Source organism: Schistocerca americana, chromosome X (genome assembly GCF_021461395.2).
Source record: "Schistocerca americana isolate TAMUIC-IGC-003095 chromosome X, iqSchAmer2.1, whole genome shotgun sequence".
NCBI classification, from domain to species: domain Eukaryota; kingdom Metazoa; phylum Arthropoda; class Insecta; order Orthoptera; family Acrididae; genus Schistocerca; species Schistocerca americana.
In genome coordinates, this window is record NC_060130.1 from 599,043,802 (window position 1) to 599,063,515 (window position 19,714).

Genomic DNA, 19,714 nt, shown 5'->3' on the forward strand with positions numbered 1-19,714 from the left:
CCATAGTGCTCAGAGCCATTTGAACCATTTTTGAACCCACTCATCTCGAGGCAGGTGAAAATCCCTAACCCCGCCGGGAACCGAACCCGGACCCCGTACTCGGGAGGCGGGAACGTGACCGCGAGACCACGAGCTGCGGACTCTAAATACGAAACCTATTGAATTAAGACAGTAGACATAGAAGATACTACCATCAGTGTGCTTACGTGCAGAGAACACAACGTGTCTTAGCAAACATAATACACGAATTACTCTTATCGGGGAACTTTTCTGAGTATTTAAAATCGACAACAGCATACGACATAGACAAGTATAGGACAGTCCACTGCTGTAATCATTCTCAAAAATAGCAGAATAAATTATGAAAGGCAGGTTAATATATTACGTACTTTAATGAATACAGCCTCCTAAGAGAATAACGGTTTGGGTTCCGAAGTGGTGGAAGTACATAATCAGCCGTAGTAAAAGTCATAGAAGTGTTACATGAAGCTCTTCACATGAATGAGGCATATTCTTAATTCTTTCTAGAGCTTCTGATAACAAAAGATTCTGTTAAATAAGCTAGAAGTTTTAGGAGTAAGTGGTATACTTAATAACTAATTCCAATCAAACCTAGAGTATAAATAGTAGAGATAGATCGAAACTGAAATAAACATTAATTTATAGTGAAACATTTATTAGAATCAAAGTTCATTAGTATAGAAGCTCCTCAAGGTGGCATGTTAGGACCAAAATTGGTCCTGAAATACAGTGATGGAAAAAAAAATCGCAACACCAAGAAGGAGGTGTGCGACATAAACCGAAGTTGGTAGGTGTGTTTCTGTATCTGAAAGATGGTGTCTATTCAAATTTCGCGCCAGTCATATTAGAGTGGCGCTAGTAGCGCCACTATGAGGATGCAAATCAGGTTTGTGTTAACTACACGCTGTAACAGCCGTGAGCGTTAGTTACCTTTGAGACTGGACGCGGTGAGTCAACGTTAGTCAAGAATGCCTTTAGGGTGAAAAAGACGCCATTATCAGTACCTCACTGAGTTTGAAAGGAGTCGTGTTATAGGGCTACGAGAAGCTGGATGTTGCTTTTGTGATATTGCACAAAGACTTGGCTGGAATGTAGCCACTGTGCATGATTGCTGGCAGCAATAGTAACGGGAGCCGTGCATCGTACTGTATCTGCAGTAGCAATCAAAGCAGCAGCTAGATCTGCAGCGACACAAAGAACTGTTACAAATCGGTTACATCCAAGACAGCTCCGAGTCAGACGCTCTGTAGCGTGCATTCTACTGATTCACCGCCATCTGCAATTTCAGTGGTGTCAAGCGAGAGCTCTTTGTATGTCAGGGTGGAGATTTGTTGTGTTTTCTGGTGAAAGCTGGTTCTGCCTCGGTGCCAGTGATGGTCGTGTTTTGATTAGAAGGAGGCCAGTTGCAGGCCTGCAACTAACCTGTCTGTGTGCGAGACACACTGGAACTACACCTGTAGTTGTTGCCTGGGTTGCGATTTCGTAAGAGTAGGAGGACTCTCGTGGTTATCCCTCGCACCCTGATTACCGATCCATACAGCAGTTTGGTCATTCGACTTATTGTGCTGCCATTCATGAACAGCTTTCCAGGGAGTGTTTTCCAACAGGATAACGCTCGCCCACGTATCGCTGTTGTAGCTCAACATGCTGTACAGAGTATCGACATGTTGCCTTGGCCTACTCGATTGCCAGATGTGTCTCCAATCGAGCACATATGGGAGAGCATCGGACAACTCCAGCGTCATCCACAAGCAACAGTAACTGTCCCTTTATTGACCGACCAAACGCAACACGCATGGAATCCCATCCCACAAGCTAACATCCAGCACCTGCTAAACACGTTTTCATTCTTGCATTCAACATTCTGGTAGTTGCACAGGCTATTAATACACCAGAATTTCAAATTTGCGTTTATCTCGCGCTTACATTAACTTGTGATCTTGCAATGTTAATCACTTAAATATGTTATCTAGACAAATGTATTCCCGAAATTTCAGTACTCTACATTAATTATTTTCTCCCTGTGTATATCAATAACATTCATTCAGTGCAGGCATTCGCAATCGATATTTGCGATCTGGGTGATTTTTGTTTTACGGGCATTAGGCTAACGTTTCGTCTTCCAGTACTAGAGGCGTCATCAGAGAACATAACGACTCAGGAAGCAGTTACAACCTCAGACAAGCTCAAGAAGCCGGACTATCATTACGTATCCACGCAACGGTCGTTTCGTGACGTCATCAGAGGGCTGCTCGAGGCCCACGGGAAAGACTTAAGGTCATCGAGTCGCGCCGACGTTGGTTATGTAGCTTGAAGTTAAAGATGTCCTTGCGCTTTTAAATTTCTGTCGCCTCTCTGTACATCCTAAAACAACAATGAATGGATCTTGATAAAACCACACTACCAGAGATACGAATTTGATGGTTCCCTGCTTCCAGTGCATGATCTGATACTGCCGGTTTGTCCGTGTTTCTCAGAGGACGGTTGCTCTTGCTCCTTTTAAGGCGGGTGTTAACGCTTCTTTTTTTTCAGGGATGATGGAGAATGGTAAATGTATCAATTTAAAGAAAAGGACCCTGGTCCGGAAACGACCGAGTCGAAAGTTATAAGCGAAAATCGCTCTGATATCTTTTACTGTATGTGTACAATGCATGTTCCGGTAAAGTTTTTGCTGAGATTGTAGAGTAGGACCAAAATAAGAAAAAAAGCCTGGTAAACATGGGCTCTAAAATGCATACCTTAAAAGCTATGAACATTTGTTCATCTTCAATACTGTGAAACGCATCTCTTCCATTGTAAGCAGTTTGGTTTCCAAAATTTTAGAGGACTCAGTACGGACCAAAAGAAGAAAATGTATCCAGTAAATATGGTCTCTAAAACGCATACCTTGTGAGCTAGGAGCACTTGCTCAGTAGAAGACATGTGTTTCACAGTAGCGAAGATGAATAAGTTCTCATAGCTCTTACGGTATGCAATTCCGTGCCTATGTTAATATACATTTTCTCGTTTTGGCCGTTTCTGTCACCTCTGAAAGTTATCTTCCCTGCCGTCTTAGCAACAACTATACCGGTACATGTATTTCACTGTCAGAGGTATCAGAACGATTTTCGCTTAGAACTTTCGACTCTGTCGTTTCCTGACCAAGTTCCATTACCTCAAATTGATACATTTATCCTTCTCCATCATCCATGGAAGTTTGTAACATCATGATGGACTCAACCTGTAAACTCCTGCTGTTTCTAGCGGCGGGTGTAGGTACTTTGCAGTGTTCATACATTCGGGCACCTTCCCTGTTGGTTTTAACACTGTATTCATATTGCGTCTTCTGCGAACTCTGCTGATGTGATGTGTGACTGCCTTTTACGAATAAGGAAAAAAGCTTTCCTTTAGTTGTGTTCGTAGAAAGTACAAAAATGAGCACTAACAGCTGATTTAAGGGCCACAACAGCAATTGTCTTGGACTCTCTGATAAATCGACAGTAGCAGTTTATGCCCTGGGACCAGGGAACAACCTAATTCGTTTCTCTGACAGTGCGGTTTTAGTAAGGTCCAGTCAGTACTATAGTAGGACGTACAGAGAAATTTAGACAACACAGAGTACATTTTTCGGTAAAAAATGTAGCACAACTAAATAATGATAATAATAGTAATAATAATAATAAGGCGACGAGGAAGAAGAAGAACGAGAAAAACAATAAACCTTGTCAGTCACTTCACACAACATTGCTGCACTATACGTTTTTCTTTTGTGGATAATCTTACACTAAAGCTCTGCAATGAATAATTTTAACACCTTCTCTTCTTTCTGAGCGCAACATTTCACGCATTGTGGTGAGATGCTGACTCAGTTTTGTAGACGGGCAAATGGGATCTTGCCGTACACAAAACGCAGACCAATCATCGTTACCATGATCCTGATGACAGCTGATTGTGTGTGTACTGTTGCATAATGAATAATGTTATAGTGTGTGTAATATGTGCGGTGACTGATGATTATAAGTGAATGAACAGTGTAGAGCTACCTTCTTACATTATTAAATTACTTCTTTGCAGAACAGTATTGTACACTAGGATAAACCGAATGAGGTTCCGTTGTTTTAAACAAAGTAACCTTCCATTCGGTAGGATGAAAGCTCCTGTCTTCAACCGGACCTCCAGATTTGCGTTTTCATTAGTTTCAGAAAATTACTTCAGGCAATTGCAGGGATGATCACGGCCGGCTTCCTGTTCCATCCTTGTCTAACTAAGCCCCTTAAGTATGTAAATGCCTGCATATATGAATATGTCTTTTTGTTATTAAGCTGTATTGCTATGAAATGTCCTGTATTCCTGTAAAAGTGAATAACGGGTACCACTACTAGCATCAGAATCCAACCCCCTCTACCCACCGCCCCCCCCCCTCACTACGACCCCCTCCGATATTCCTTACCTCGCCGACCCCCACCCCCATTCCCCTTCGTCCCATTCGCGTAAATTTCGCAGGAAAAACATATATCAATTTCGTTCTAACAAATCACAAATTATTTTGCTTTCGTGATTATTGCATAAAATATGTTGCAGGAAATAATATGTTCTTCGAATTATACTGGAAAGTAGGTTTTCGTAATTTTAAGCTCGCAACGCCTGCCTTGCAGCGAAAACCATTGGAGTTTGTGGAACACATCTGAAACTCTCAAACGCTAAGTAAATACGTTCCTAATCTGACACGTTAATCCCCTTACAAGGAGAGGACGCCAACTCGTCATCGGCAAATTCGTACAAATTCATGGTACATGTAGGGCGTGGTGAGACATGAAAGTGCTCCAAGTGGAAACTTCAGATGGCCAAGCGTTTAGGAAATAAAAGGAATTTTGACACGGATCTATCACCATGTGCACCTTATCAATTGTCCCTGTGACTATGTGTTTAGCAAACACTATTTGGCTCATCTGTAAGAGAACGGCTTCGGATTGAAACGGTCGCGGGCTCGACTGCGCCCAGCAGTAAATATTTTTGTGCTCCTTCTTCAATATCCGGTAAACTGACAACAGACTTGTACAAAAAATATTTAGCTGATGTGACTCGTGGGAAGGACAAACAAATCCACAAATATACGATTAACTGTTCCAAGATGAAGACGGATTGCCAATGTGCGGTATCAAAGTAATTCCCCCCAAACGTACGCCACTAGTGCAGCCCTGCGATGTATATTTCTATCGTCGGGTAAAACATCTAATAAAAAGATGTCAAAACTACACTACCTCATCGAGATAGAAGAAGAAATCACTTTCCGAGAAGCTTGCATCAAACTACATTTCATTATACATCACTAGCTATCCTCGCACGTATTAAGCGACATGCTGCGTTTCGCGTAGTTCGCTGCTGGACTGTGCGATGAAAGAAGCTGTTTTCAGAATGTCAATCAAGTTTTTTTTTCTATGGAGAAATGTCACTGCAAGAGGGCGTCGTTTATAACGTGCGTAAGATGCGTCAAAATTATCGCTTCCCCTTTTTCTTTGACGAGTATTGCCCCGGTACATGTAATTGATCAATTGCAAAAGAATGGAAGTATCGATTTACATACACTACGTTTCTGTGTATGCATTAACTACAATGCTTTTTCAAATGTTTGCAGTCCCGCATTTCATCCTATGCCTATACTTTTTGTGCTTATATAAATTAATAATATAACCTATATGATGTTGCGGTTAATTGTGATATCAGTAGTGTACGTATTACCAAGGAGCACAAAAATATTTACCACCGGGCAGAGTCGAATATGCGACCTTTTCAACGCGAAGCCGATCTATTCCCGCTACGCCAAACACCGCTTCGTAAGCACATTCTCACAGGGACAATTCATAAGGTCCACATGGTGATAGATCCGTATCAAAATTCCTTTTATTTCCTAAACGCTTGGCCATTTGGAGTTTCCACTTGGGGCACATTCTTGTCTCACCACGCTCTACATCTACCATGAATTTGGACGCATTCGGCGATGACGGGTAGGCGTCCTCTACTTGTTAGGAAGCGTGGCAGACTGTCGAACAAATCTCAAAATTCGACGCAACGAGCTTTTATTAAGCGACGCTATAATTATGAGGATGGCTCTTTCTTCCTTAAAATTCTGTGAGGGATTAGAGATTTCACGTTCAGATGTGACACAAAGTTGTCATGGCCTGACAGAGTTTGAAAGGAATCTCAATGTGGGTCTCTATCGTTTAGTATTCATATTTTTGGGACATTCCGATGTAATAGCGGCCCGATGATTTACTGCAAAGGAACGGGAGACCAGACATACTCATCGGCAAGATTCTGGCGACTATAGTACCGTAATGCTCTTCAAGCACATCTCCTTGGAACAGTTAACTTCATACAGCAAGGGGTAAATAATTTTTGATTCGCTTCAATCACAGAAAAAATATGAGACTCACTTCCAAACTACGTGGCAGCAATACGAAACAACTTACAAATTAAATCAATACAATGCCTGAAATTCAGGAGACTATTCTCTTTTCTTTTTCTGTTTTTCAAGAACATTATATTTTAAAAGCTGTAACTTTTCACTGCATTTGTTTGCAAGAGAAGAAAATTTATAGTTACTACTGATCAGCAGTAGATGATTGACGCGTTCTAGTTTTAACTTGCTGTGGCAATTTCTTAATAAGACTTCAGAATTACTAAAGCACCATTCTCTAGATACGCTTATTCCTAGGACACACAAGATATGTCTCCTGTAACTGCAACCAGCTATGGTAGATTCCGTTCTGGTCTGTTCCATCACTTTCAGATGTCACCATCGCTGATGTGCATTAAATGTACAGATCTACTTAACCTACTTCCAATCCTTGAAACGATCTTTCTTCCCGGGAGGCGATGACACTGTATTTGAAGGCTCTACGTTAATAAAAAAAAAAAAAAAAAGAGAGAGAAGTAATACACAAATGGTGTGGAAACCTTGAAAGCGTATACGAAAAGACGACCAAAGGGACATAGCAGTTTAATGTTTGGAAGTAATTACAACCTTCTCAGGTAGAAAAGTCAGAAATCGACTCTTAATCCCTTATACCTTCCATTAAAAACTGCATCTGTTAATACGCATCAATTATGTAAGTTAATTGCAAATCTATTCTTTCGTCGTATCATAATGAAACAGTACTTGTAACTGCAGTAATTAAACCCAGCTCATACTCAGTTTAATTGACACTGTAGATTTGTTGAAGTTTGTGAAACCAAAGAAGAACCAACTAGGTTGTAAGTTCGTTTTCGCCTTTTCATTCATTTGTGGCCTCTTTAAATAGTTTCAGGAAATCCACAATTCTCCCTGTAAACTCACATCATAACCCGGAAATCTGTAAGCGGGATTATTTTCCGTCAATAAAGCAGTAAGTTCTTCATGCTTCGTGCGGACTATAGCATAGTGTACAAGCTGTTACAGCGCAAGCTGACGTCTGGTTTCAAAGATGATTTCAAAGATGTGCAGAGGCCACTTTTCTTCGTTTAACACACAATGCATTCTAAATATTTATTGTTGCTGTGATGTTCTGCTGTACGTCTTCTGACACCAGGTCCGAAGTTGAGCGCTGTCTGGATGGGCTACCACTTGGATGGGTGACCATCCGGTCTGCCGAGCGCTGTTGACAAGCGGGGCGCACTCAGCCCTTGTGAGGCAAACTGAGGAGCTACTTGATTGAGAAGCAGCGGCTCCGGTCTCAGAAACTGACATACGGCTGGGAGTGCGGTGTGCTGACCACATGCCCCTCCATATCCGCATCCAGTGACGCTTATAATCTGAGGATGACACAGCGGCCGGTCAGTACCGTTGGGCCTTCATGGCCTGTTCGGGAGGAGTTTAGTTTAGTGTTAGCGACACTAGTTGCTGGTAAAAGTTTGTCTTCAGTCGCGAAGACTGTCTCTGTCTGGTTACTATGACAGTCACTTGGAAACTTATTTCATAATTGACTTTATATTTCTTCTTTCCCGAAGGAATATAAAGACCTCTTAGCCTTGAAAAGATTCTCGAAAAATCTTTTTTTTTCATGCAGATTGTCGTGAAATAAGGTCCACATATCTCAATAGCATAATTTAAATAATCCAGAAAGCTTTCCATCTTGCATCGCTTCTTGGAATACTAGATAAATGACACCTCAACGCCAAGACGACTTCACTTGCCTTAAATGGAACTTTCGCTCAGATCATTCATTCATAACGTTTCTCTTCAAGCTAATTTCCAAGATCTTCAGAATTATTTACGTTCACTTTAAACAATGTCATTTCAACTATATTACATGCATTTGTAATACAGGAGCGTCTCAAACATTAATAACGTAATAAACAGATTACAGCAGATCGTGGCCAAATCTGAACAAGAACTGAATACATATTTTAAATCATTACAGTTCAAAATTACAAATTTCATTTGTCTTCATTGCTAATATAGGGTCGGGTGATTTACTTCGAGAGATCTTCTTTGGAAATGGCAGTCGCTTTTACGCCAATGTAGACCAGCAAGGATGGCTGTGTAACCACAGTAAGGCTGGTCTTTTCACCCCTGCCGTACCCTTCTTGCAGTATAATATTATAACACAAAATACACAAAACTTTTCAATTTTAGTAACGTTATAAAATTTCTAACAACTTACGGGTCATGTGTCGAGTGACGGAGACTGACCGATGATACGGTCTACCAGTCAGTGTATCATCAATCAACTCTGCCGTTAGCCACGCGACACATGGTTTCATACTAATCTACCGAATACTATACAATTTGCTTAATGATAAACATTTTCATCCACTCCGTGGACTCCCCATTATAGAGCATGGTTGTATAAAATAGCTTCTTTGTGAGAATTACGAATTAATTGCTTACTTTTATACTTTCAACTTTCGTGCAACCGACAAACAAATTGTAGCCGATGATAGATAGTTACTCTGTCATGTATTTAGAACACAATCATCAAGACATTTCTTTGTGGACTACTTAATGTGTAACATCACAGTATTAATGTACGTTCTTCATGCTACATTTTATTCTCTTAAATACTATAAGAACTGACATTTCGAGTTAAGGTTCCCTGGTTATTAACGGTAATGTACAGGGTGTACATAAAGTCGGGAACACTTTCAATTATTTATTGCACAAGAACTAAACATTGTACAGATGTCATACGTATTGCATTTTGAAGAGAAACTGTGAACTTTTATTTTACAAACATTCGATATGCGAACCATGAGTGACCCGGCAGACGTCAATACGGTAATCGCATTCTAGCCATGTCGCATCGTCGACTGTGGCAGTCGCATCCCGTATTCTCTCCGGGAGCTCTGCTACATCACGTTGTAGAGGCGGTGCATTCACCAGATCTTTAATGTGTTCCCACAGAAAAAAGTCACACGGAGTGAGATCTGGTGATCGGGGAGGCCATTTCATGAAACAGCTGTCCCCTTCTGTAGCACGGCCGATCCATCGATGCGGCAGCTCCGTGTTCAGGTACCCACGAACTTCACGATGAAAATGGGGTGGAGCCCCATCCTGCTGAACGATGAACGGAGAGTCCGATTGCATTTGAGGCATCATCCATTGCTGCAACATGTCCAAGTATGAACATCCAGTGACAGGGCTCTCGGCGAAGAAGAATGGCCCGTACAGTTTTCGACGTGACAAGGCACAAAAAACATTTACCTTTGGGGAATCACGCTCAAATTCAATGCATTCGTGTGGATGTTTTGTATATTGGTGCGTCCACCAGGCACCCATTACCTTTATCTATGCGTTGTTTCATTTGTGAATGGCCCTTAATCAATAACAAATAGTGACTTGACTCCTCTTTTGGGGTTTTACCGTTTTGTAGCATTAAGTGTTGGTTAATTCCACCCACTGTTCTCATTCGTGTTGCAAAACATACCGTCTTCTCGGTCTTACATACTTTTCTGTTCTTTATTTTATCAGTGAACGCTATACAAGGACATAGTTTATTCATAAGAATACCATTACCTTCTGTGCTTTAATCTCAAGAAATATTTCTCCCAATATCTTCTAGACTTAGTTATTTACAGGACTAATCATTTGTAAACATCTTCCCCATTTTGTTGTTATATGGGTCATTTTCGCTATATTTCTTATATTATTACCATTTGAATACCATAACAACTAGTATTAGTACCATTTTCAAATCTAGATGTGTTGCATTCTGGCAGATATTTTGATAAGTGGATCAGGGTCACTCGATTCTTAAATATAAAATTTACATGCTACACCATAATATAGGTACGTCATTCGTAATACCCTCAAGCCATGAGTACTACTTGTATTATTGTAGTTACATTACCCGAATTTTTTTATCTATTCTGTGTCGTCTTACAAGTAAAACTTGTATGGGCACAGTTTGCTTCCAGTAATCAATTGGTTACTTCTAACTAATAATTTTTTATGCTTCCCCTTTCTATAGTAACGTATTTCGTGGCCCTTATTGGTTATTCCCTGTCATCAGTACATTCAGTGATTAATAGTTACCACTACGATCTAGCAGAAGTGAGCTAATCTTATAAGTTCTCCCAACGCTGTAACAAACCTGACCGTCTCTGACCAAAATCCGAGGACGCCCTGCATTCGCAACTGACGTTCTGTTCCGGGACTACTCATTCCTAGTTAGATTTTGGTACTGTTCTGTAGCGTTCATATTGCTAATGAAAACTACTATCCCAACATAGAGTATACTTCGTAAAGTATTTCGGCTCACTTCCATTATTCTCTTTTAAATGTATATCTTCGTAACACATAATCACAGCCTGGACTATTTGGATGTACCAACATCACCACCTAACGCTCGTAATACGTCAGTTATGTTTCTATAAAATTGTGCCCTTAAGCTTTGCTTTAGACCAATTGGGTATCGTTGAAAGTAGTTCGTATTTCCTGCGCCACACTGTTAAATTCCACTACTGCCAAGTATGTACTTTATTTTATCGCAGTGTATAGCAACCACACTGTCTGTTGACTGAGTCTAATTAGAATTGTCTTCATTTTCATCGACGTGTGTTCATTAGCCTTTGCTACAATTTAATGTGTAAGTTAGAGATTCGCAATCAAGCTTCATTGGTGTCATATCATCTATTTAAGCTAAAATGAAGCATTATAAATCTATTTTTTTCCTTTCTGACGTGGAATACTCTAAACCATGTCGCCCCTTTGTCTAGCCTTCTTCTAGTGATCATTATTGTATAAGGTTGCATGTTGTCTACGCTGTACATACTTTTGATTTTTTCTGTATTTGGGTCTGTTAATACAGCAGCTTTGGGATGAGGTATTTCCAGAACCTCCCATGGTCCATCATTCTTACAGCAGAACTTGTCTGCCTTTCTATTTAATTTTGAGTTTCGATGGTATGGTCTCACCATTAAGTGTCCGACCTTTAATTGGGGTGTTTTTGATCGGGCGTTATGCCTACGTAACATCTTTCCAGCGCTAGCTTTTAACCTTGCCCCCACTCTTTGAGTAACCGGTACTTCTTCCTTAGAACAGGTAGCTGGCCACTTCAGTTTTGTCTACAGCATCTGCTCTCCGATCTTTTTCCAACTTCTCTGTTTGCCTTAAACTGCACTTTGTGTAGTTATTTGGTCAACATTCCCATTTGCATTTTGACTTGTGCCTTCTCCTGTCTCGATTTTTCAATATGGGTGTCTAATCTTTCGTTTACTGTTTCTATCTTACTCAGAGTTGTAAAAGCACTGTCGGCTACCAGTAGATTTCGTAGTAGCCCTTGTCAGTTAAAACTGTATCCACATTACCTTAACCTTAGGCGCGTTGCCTATCTATTGGGCGTTATCTCATTTCGATCGCTTTGTTTGCGTCTGCGATCGGTGTCTGACTAAATTTCCCTTGAAATCGAAAGTGGTGAACCATCTAGAAACTGAGTGAGGATGTATAAGGGACCAAGTAGCCTACGCAATATTTTTGTTCTGCATAATATCCTCCTATCTGTTTCTTAAAAATAAACGGTATTCACAGAAAAATAGAAATTGTCAATTATGAATAAAGTCCAAAAAGCTGCTTCTTTTTTGAGATGTTTATTTAATCACGGCAGGCCTGTTTCAGCACTATTGCCATCACCATGCGCTCTGAAAGTAATGGTTTTATTATATACTATTTTCTAGGGCAGACGGTAGCCTACATGTCATATATGAGATTGACAACCATATTTTTATGGAATTCTTAACTTACCTATAACATCGCTGGTTAGTCACTTAAGCGTTTTTCTTACCTCTTTTAAAGTTATTTTATGACGTAGCTTTCATAGGCTATATTTGTTGAAAGTTATAGCTCGAATTTTATTTGTTGTGTGTGACAATTTTTTTGTTTAACGTGTAACCAACGGTGTTATAAGTTTACATCAGAGCAGTTACTTATCGATTTCCCTTAGTTACCGTGTTGTTTATTTTTATCTGTGAATGTGTGATTGGTTTGGCTTAGTTTATGTCTTCGGTTGTTTATGCGTTTTCATGCTCGATGGTTTGAATAAAAATTTCTATTGAAAATTGTCAATTTTTAATTCAGGTTTTATTCGAACATTGTTGATGTGTAACGCAAAACATAAGGATGTTGTAGCAAAAATATAGCACTAGAAAACGCAGTTTTCCAAAAAAGCTGGGTGTAGTTAAAATGAATACACAAAACAAAAAAATGTCAAACATGAAAGGTGTCTGTTGGATTCCTTTCATGTTTGATTTCTTAAATCTGTTGTCATTTACGGCATAAATTCCTCTTCTAAATTTACTGTGGTGTTTCTGACTATCTGTGAGGAGACTGAGTAGTGGAACATGTTACTTTTACACATAAACAAGAACGATCTGTCACACTACTACACTTTAAAACACAGTTTATATGTAATTCATGTCACACAGTCTCATACGGAACCTACATCCGCTTTCTTTTATATACTGTATATGATAAGATACTGTCATCCCCCTTCCCTTCTGTGTGAGAGGATGAATGAGCAAATGTATTTCTAGTTGCATGCTTGAGGGTAGCAGACAAGCCTGTCTGCTAGAGAACAGTAGGACCAACGTCGGAACAGGTAGCTACGCTTTCTAAAAGCAAAGAGGTTTCTATGCTTAGTATGGTCCTGTCTGTCCCTTGTCATGTTGATATGGGAAGCTGCCCCTCTGGCCACTTCCGTTTGTAGTGGGGAGCCACCCTCAGGAAGGGACCAAGTCAGTCTGTCCGTGGCGAGCGTCTGAAGTGGTAAGATCTCCGGCTAAGCGCGTGTCTGCTAAGTCCGTAGGACAATGGATTTCTTAAGTTCAGCCTAACTGAAAATTTAATCACCTTTATTTCAGGTTTAGCTCTAAAATATCTAATGTTATCTTAAATTGCAGCGCAGTGTAATTCTCGTGTGAAGTTCAGAATATATTCCGGTAGTTGCTTTGTCACTACTTTGTGAGTAAAGTGGAACCACGTGTTGATCCGTAACTCTAACTAAGATCATCAATCTTAAATGCGAATGTGCGTGAGATTATAACTTCTCGTCTTGACAATAATTTTCAATATAGCAACTTTTCTTTATGTTCAACCCACGTGGGGTGTACTTTGTGAGACCAGTACCACGTGTTTATACAATTGTTTGACCCATCAGGTTAATAGTAAGACGTTAGTAACCAGTTCGAGGTTTTTCTTTTGTAAATTGCTTTTCGATCTAATTTATTTTAACTATCAAAATTATTGTGGAGTTACACTCTTTGTGTAAACCAAGTTGACCACGTGAAGCATGTGGTGTAATTATCAAAGTAGCCCTCAGCTATTCTTTTCGGGAAGATTTCACAGAGTTAGTATGAATTTAGTATACCAGTGTGTGGTGATTGCATGACGGACAGGATTGTGCTAAGAATGTAACTTCTTTGGGTGAAAATTGAATCGGTTGGTTGTGGTTAATTTCCTCTTGCATATGTTTCAACGTTCTTCGTGTGTTATTTTATGAATGCAGTGTTGTATGCAGTCTCCCAATCTTGGCTCCATATTTGATGTGTTCCGTAAGATTACAAACTCACATTTTCACAGTCCTAAATAAGGCACCAGCTTAGTTATGACTCACGTTTAATATGCTGAAATTTTAATGATCAGTGTTAAAATAAATTTCCAAATATAAACTGATTTATTTCTTTTTATTTAAATTCTCTTTTATATATATATATCACTGGTTATCGTATGCCTATTAAAAGATTATAATTCATGTTAGTCTGGTTGGGAATTTGGTAAGCTAAACTGGATACCTGGTGAAACAGTTGCTCAGTAATGCAAGATTAACTTCCCCAGACAGCTCACAGCTTTTAAACCGCTTTTATTGGCTATCAGCACCGCTTTCATTGCAAATTAAAGCAACAACGTTATAAACATAGCTTCACTAATTCGTCAAGCTTACATAAAATATGTTTCAGCTATTCACAAACACTTGTGCACTTATCAGCAATAACAGGAAACTCTTGCCTTTGATCATGATGAAGGACGTTCTATTGCGTAGAAAATAATGACAATAATTATATATTTTTTTATTTTTGTGCGTGTAAAGTGTACTTGTATTAAAAGTACTTGCTTTGGTTACACAAAAGCGTAGAAGTTAAGCAATCGACTAATTTCTATTGCTACTAAACTGCAATATATTTTTGTAGGGATATAAAATACACACTGGAATTACACAGAATGATGTGCAGCTCTAATTATGTGCAAAACAAACAAACAGACAAAAAACAAAGAGAAGTGGTCGGCTCCAGTTTCTCTCTCACACATTCATTTATGTTTGTATCCCTACCAATGTTCCTAATACTACCGGAAATCCTACCATTTACTAGGTCATTTGTGTACCGTACCAAAACTAGCGCACTGTAGTTTTGGTAGAGCGCAACTCTACTTACTACTAATCCATCTTCACTATACAGGTCTTTCATGTCTCCGACACTTGAGTATTATTTGCATTCAGTAGTGACATCGAGTATAGATTTAAGTGTCAGGAAGTCGTTTCTGAAAGTATTTGAATGGAGTGTAGCCATGTATGGAAGTGAAACATGGACAATAAATAGTTTGGACAAGAAGAGAATAGAAGCTTTTGAAATGTGGTGCTACAGAAGCATGTTGAAGATTAGGTGGGTAGATCACGTAACTAATGAGGAGGTATTGAATAGGATTGGGGAATAGTTTGTGGCACAACTTGACTAGAAGAAGGGATCGGTTGGTAGGACATGTCCTGAGGCATCAAGGGATCACAAATTTAGCAAAAATGGCTGGTTCAAATGGCTCTGAGCACCATGGGACACAACCTCTGAGGTCATCAGTCCCCTAGAAGTTAAACCTAACGAACCTAAGGACACCACAAACATCCATGCCCGAGGCAGGATTCGAACCTGCGACCGTAGCTGTGTTGCGGTTCCAGACTGCAGCGCCTTTAACCGCACGGCCGCTTCGGCCGGCCACAAATTTAGCATTGGAGGGCAGTGTGGAGGGTAAAAGTCGTAGAGGGAGACCAAGAGATGAATACACTAAGCAGATTCAGAAGGATGTAGGTTGCAGTAGGTACTGGGAGATAATGGAGCTTGCACAGGATAGATTAGCATGGAGAGCTGCATCAAACCACTCTCAGGACTGAAGACCACAACAACAACAACAACAGTCACTGGATTCGACTCACAAGATTTGCTATATTGATTACTAAGCAGAGCTTCCCGGCGCTGTGCTATGTCCTTGGCCGGCGCCGCCTGTGCTGCGGTGTCGCGCCAGCCGACCGACTGCACCTGTGATGCGAAGCCGTCGTGCTGCAAGCGTCGTTTGCGACTGCAAAGCGAAGCCGCTGTACTGCAGCTCCCGACTGCGGCTACGATGCGAAGCCGGTGTATTGCGCCTCGCCCATCTCCTTCTATAGCGCCACGTGGGCGGAATAGAACCCCGCCCCCTTGCCCCAGACTTCTTTTTCTTCTTTCTTGCTCCTTATACTGCTCTCGCCCCCTGGATCGCTTCATGTCGCGGTCGCCACACACAGTGGTTCCGTACGTCTTCTTACACCGAGACGGAATATGTACATGTCAGACACGAGTTGCTCTGAGGTAGTGTTTAATTCGTACCACGGGCGCACACCACTCTATAGTTACGAAGAGAATATTTAATCAGTTTGCAGATTCTATCCTGACGGTTGATCGTCAAATGCTTGAACTTCTTCTCATTAATAGCTGTCTTTCTATTTGAGATTTCAGAATCGTCTAATCACAGTCTTGCTTATTTCGTTATATAGCAACTCTCAGCTATTAGATTCTTGAGAAATCAGAGTCCTAAATTACTTCTGGTGTGCCCACATCCAGTTTAGTCTGTAATTAATACACTAAACATAAATTCAGTTTATCTGCACTTTGAGTTTAATCAATGCTTTTAGCTTTTATCAGTTAGTTCTTTCAGTTTAGTATTTCATTTAGCATAATTTACAGCAACCAGCGCTACTAGTATTGTTGCTGATATAAGTTTCGCTTCAGTTGCAAAGAATATCTCTGTCTGGTCATTACGAACTGTCACTTGAAAATGTATTTCACCGCCAACTTTCTATTTCTCCTTCCCAGGAGGGATATAAAGTCCGTTTAGGCTTGAAACGATCTTAGAAAAATCACTTTCATTCAAACTGTCATGAAATAAAGTCCTCAAGATATCAGTCGCGTAATCTCAATAATCCAGAGGTCTTCCTATATCGTATTACTTCTTTCAGTACTGGATAAATGACACGTCGACCCCAAGACCACTTCACCTGACTTAAATAGAACTTTCGTTCAAATCATCCAATAATAACATTTCTCTTCAAGCAAATATACAAAATCTTCAAAATTATTTACGTGCGCTTTAAACAACTTTTTTACAGCAATGTTACATCCAAACAACTTCCTGGGGAGGGCAACCACAGCTCAGAGACATCGTGAATAACAATAAGAACACTCAACACTCAATAAACATTCAAACTATCATAAAATTATAACAACTAGAAAGTCAGGAACGATAAGGCATTTCCAAAAACCGCATTGCTGTATGACAGTGCCTTATTCTCAACTACCGGATTAACGTCAGCATAGAAGCATCTTTAGGTTTATCAGTCGAGAATATAAATAACTGTGAGAAATTTCTGAAATAATTTTGGGTGAACTCAATTTTATTAGGGTAGCCAACCACTGTGATATGGCTCTCAACGTGGAGAACTTAGTGAGCACTTTTAATTTTTTTTTCTTTTTTTTTTTGTCGACGCTAACTCTGTGGTTCTGTATTTATACCTTTCAAAAATTTTATACAGTTAATGACACGTCGACGCCAAGAAAACTTCACTTGACTTAAATAGAACTTTCGTTCAAATCATCCAATAATAACATTTCTGTGAAGATGATCCTAACTGACCTGAAACCGGTAGTTGCGAATAAAGTACCTTCATACACTTAAGTGGCACTTGGAACCACCGCATCATTCTTGACTTTCTAATTGTTATAATTTTGGTAATAATTTGAATGGTTATTGAGTGTTGTTATTGTTACTCATAATATTACATGCATTCGTAACGGAGCCATGTCTCAAACATTAATAACATAATTAACAGATTTCAACTGATCACTACCAAATCTGAACAAGAACTAAGTACCTGTTTTAATTCAACAAAGTTGAAAACTACATATTTCAGTTGTTTCCATTATTAATGTACTTTCGGGAGTGTCACTTCGGGAGGTGGCGCTTGAAAACGGCAGTCACTTTCACGTTAATGTAGACCAGCAAGAATTGCTGTGTAACGACAGAAAGACTGGTCCTTCCTCCACTGCCACACCCCATGCTCGTACCATGAAACAGAAGAAAAAAGAAACCTATGTTACAGTATAATACTGCAATACAAAACATACAAGGCTTTTCAATTTTAATAACGTTATAAAATTTACAACTAAGTACAATCCATGTGCCAAGAAGCGGAGACTGATTGACGGAACAGTCTACCAATTACTGTAACATCGCACCCTGCAGTCTGTAAGTGGAATTCTTTACGTCAGTAAAGCAGCACCTTCTTTATACTGAGTGTGTGAGTAATCTAGCATACTGTACAAGCTGTTAGAGTTAGTGGTTTCAGAGATGCACAGAGGCCACTTTTCTTCATGCACCGTACAATGCATTCTGCAGCGTTTGTTGTAGCTGTCATACTCGGGGCGTGATGTAAAAAGAAGCTACATTCATCGCAAGTGCTATATTTGTACAATGGGCAGCACAAGAAAGCATTTCGTGATCTGCGAAAGCTTTTATTACTTTGGCATTCTGGTCGCAGACAAAAACAAAATTATGCAGCATGGTCGGTGAAATGTTCCAAACAGCCATCCTCTCTTCTACTGCTTTCGCTACATTTAATCCTCTCCTTTTAACGCCCGGGAATTTATTTGTAAATAAAACATTATTCGCATGAGCCCAATCTGTGTTTATTTAATGTTCTGTGTACGCCAGTAAATAAAACATTAATGTTTCTGTGATTATGTAATATGCTGCAACGTCAAATAATGCATCAATTTTCGCAAATCATTCAGATATCAACTGCCGCAGCACAAGCTTTATTAATAAATTCCATAACATCAAAAGGTTTCCAATTGTATCAGCCTGTTCTTTGACATGTCTACTTACAGTAAAGGAATGCGGCAAGACGCCTGAAGCACTGACGTCTCCTTAATGTGTACCTAACTAATTATTGGAATAATTCTTTGAAAACTTCGCCATAAACAGCATTAAAGCTCTTATATCCTTAGCACTCATTGCAACATACTTTGCTGTTATGCTTTTTTTTTTTTTTTTTTTTTTTTTTTTTTTTTTGTTACTGCCGTCATCGCTGAAGGAGGTGTATATGTGTGTGGTAAGTGAGTCTTTCTCTATTTGAGAACTTAGTAGTCCTACTATATTTGTCTAAAACCAATAGATATTTATTCCGTATTTCTCTCTTTAGACCCTCACGTTTCAATCTAACTTTTTACTGCGTTGGTTTCCTCATGCTGCATAATTACCACTGACGTTCTACGATTGTGAAACCTATGTCGGATGTAGACGTGCACGCATGAAGATAGGTTTAGCGCCTTTGCAGCCAAAAATTGCCTAGGATTCGTTTATGAGTTCTATGTTCGGCCACGATAATTGGTGTAGGCTGCCTATCCAGTTAGGCTGTGTGCGCCCCGTCTCGGATTTTGTGCTCGATTACTCGGTCATGCAGGACTTTACCATCGACCACATCAGACGGCCGTATGGTAGGATCGCCATATTGTGCACCAAGCTCATCGTAACACTGGCGCCTGCCTTCCGAGAGCAAGTAATGGACTCCCTGCAACATTATGTGCATCCCACACAATTGGTCAGATCGTAGTAGCAGCAGGACTAGTGAATTACCCATTTGTAGCATGCCATTACCGTCACAACACAAGGGTCTGCTTTTGGAGTGATGTCGTGACGGGAAGCATGAACTGCTGACGAATGGCATCGCAATGTGCTCAGCGATGAATCGCAGTTCAGCACGACCCTTGATGACCATCGTGGGCGAGTAAGGCGGCGACCTACGGTCAGCTACCATTCTCGGAAATTGGGAAATCTGTGGTACGTTCCTATGGGACCAAACTGCTGATGTCATCGGCCCCTAGGCTTACACACTATTTAGTATAACTTAAACTAACTTACGCTAAGAACAACACAAACACA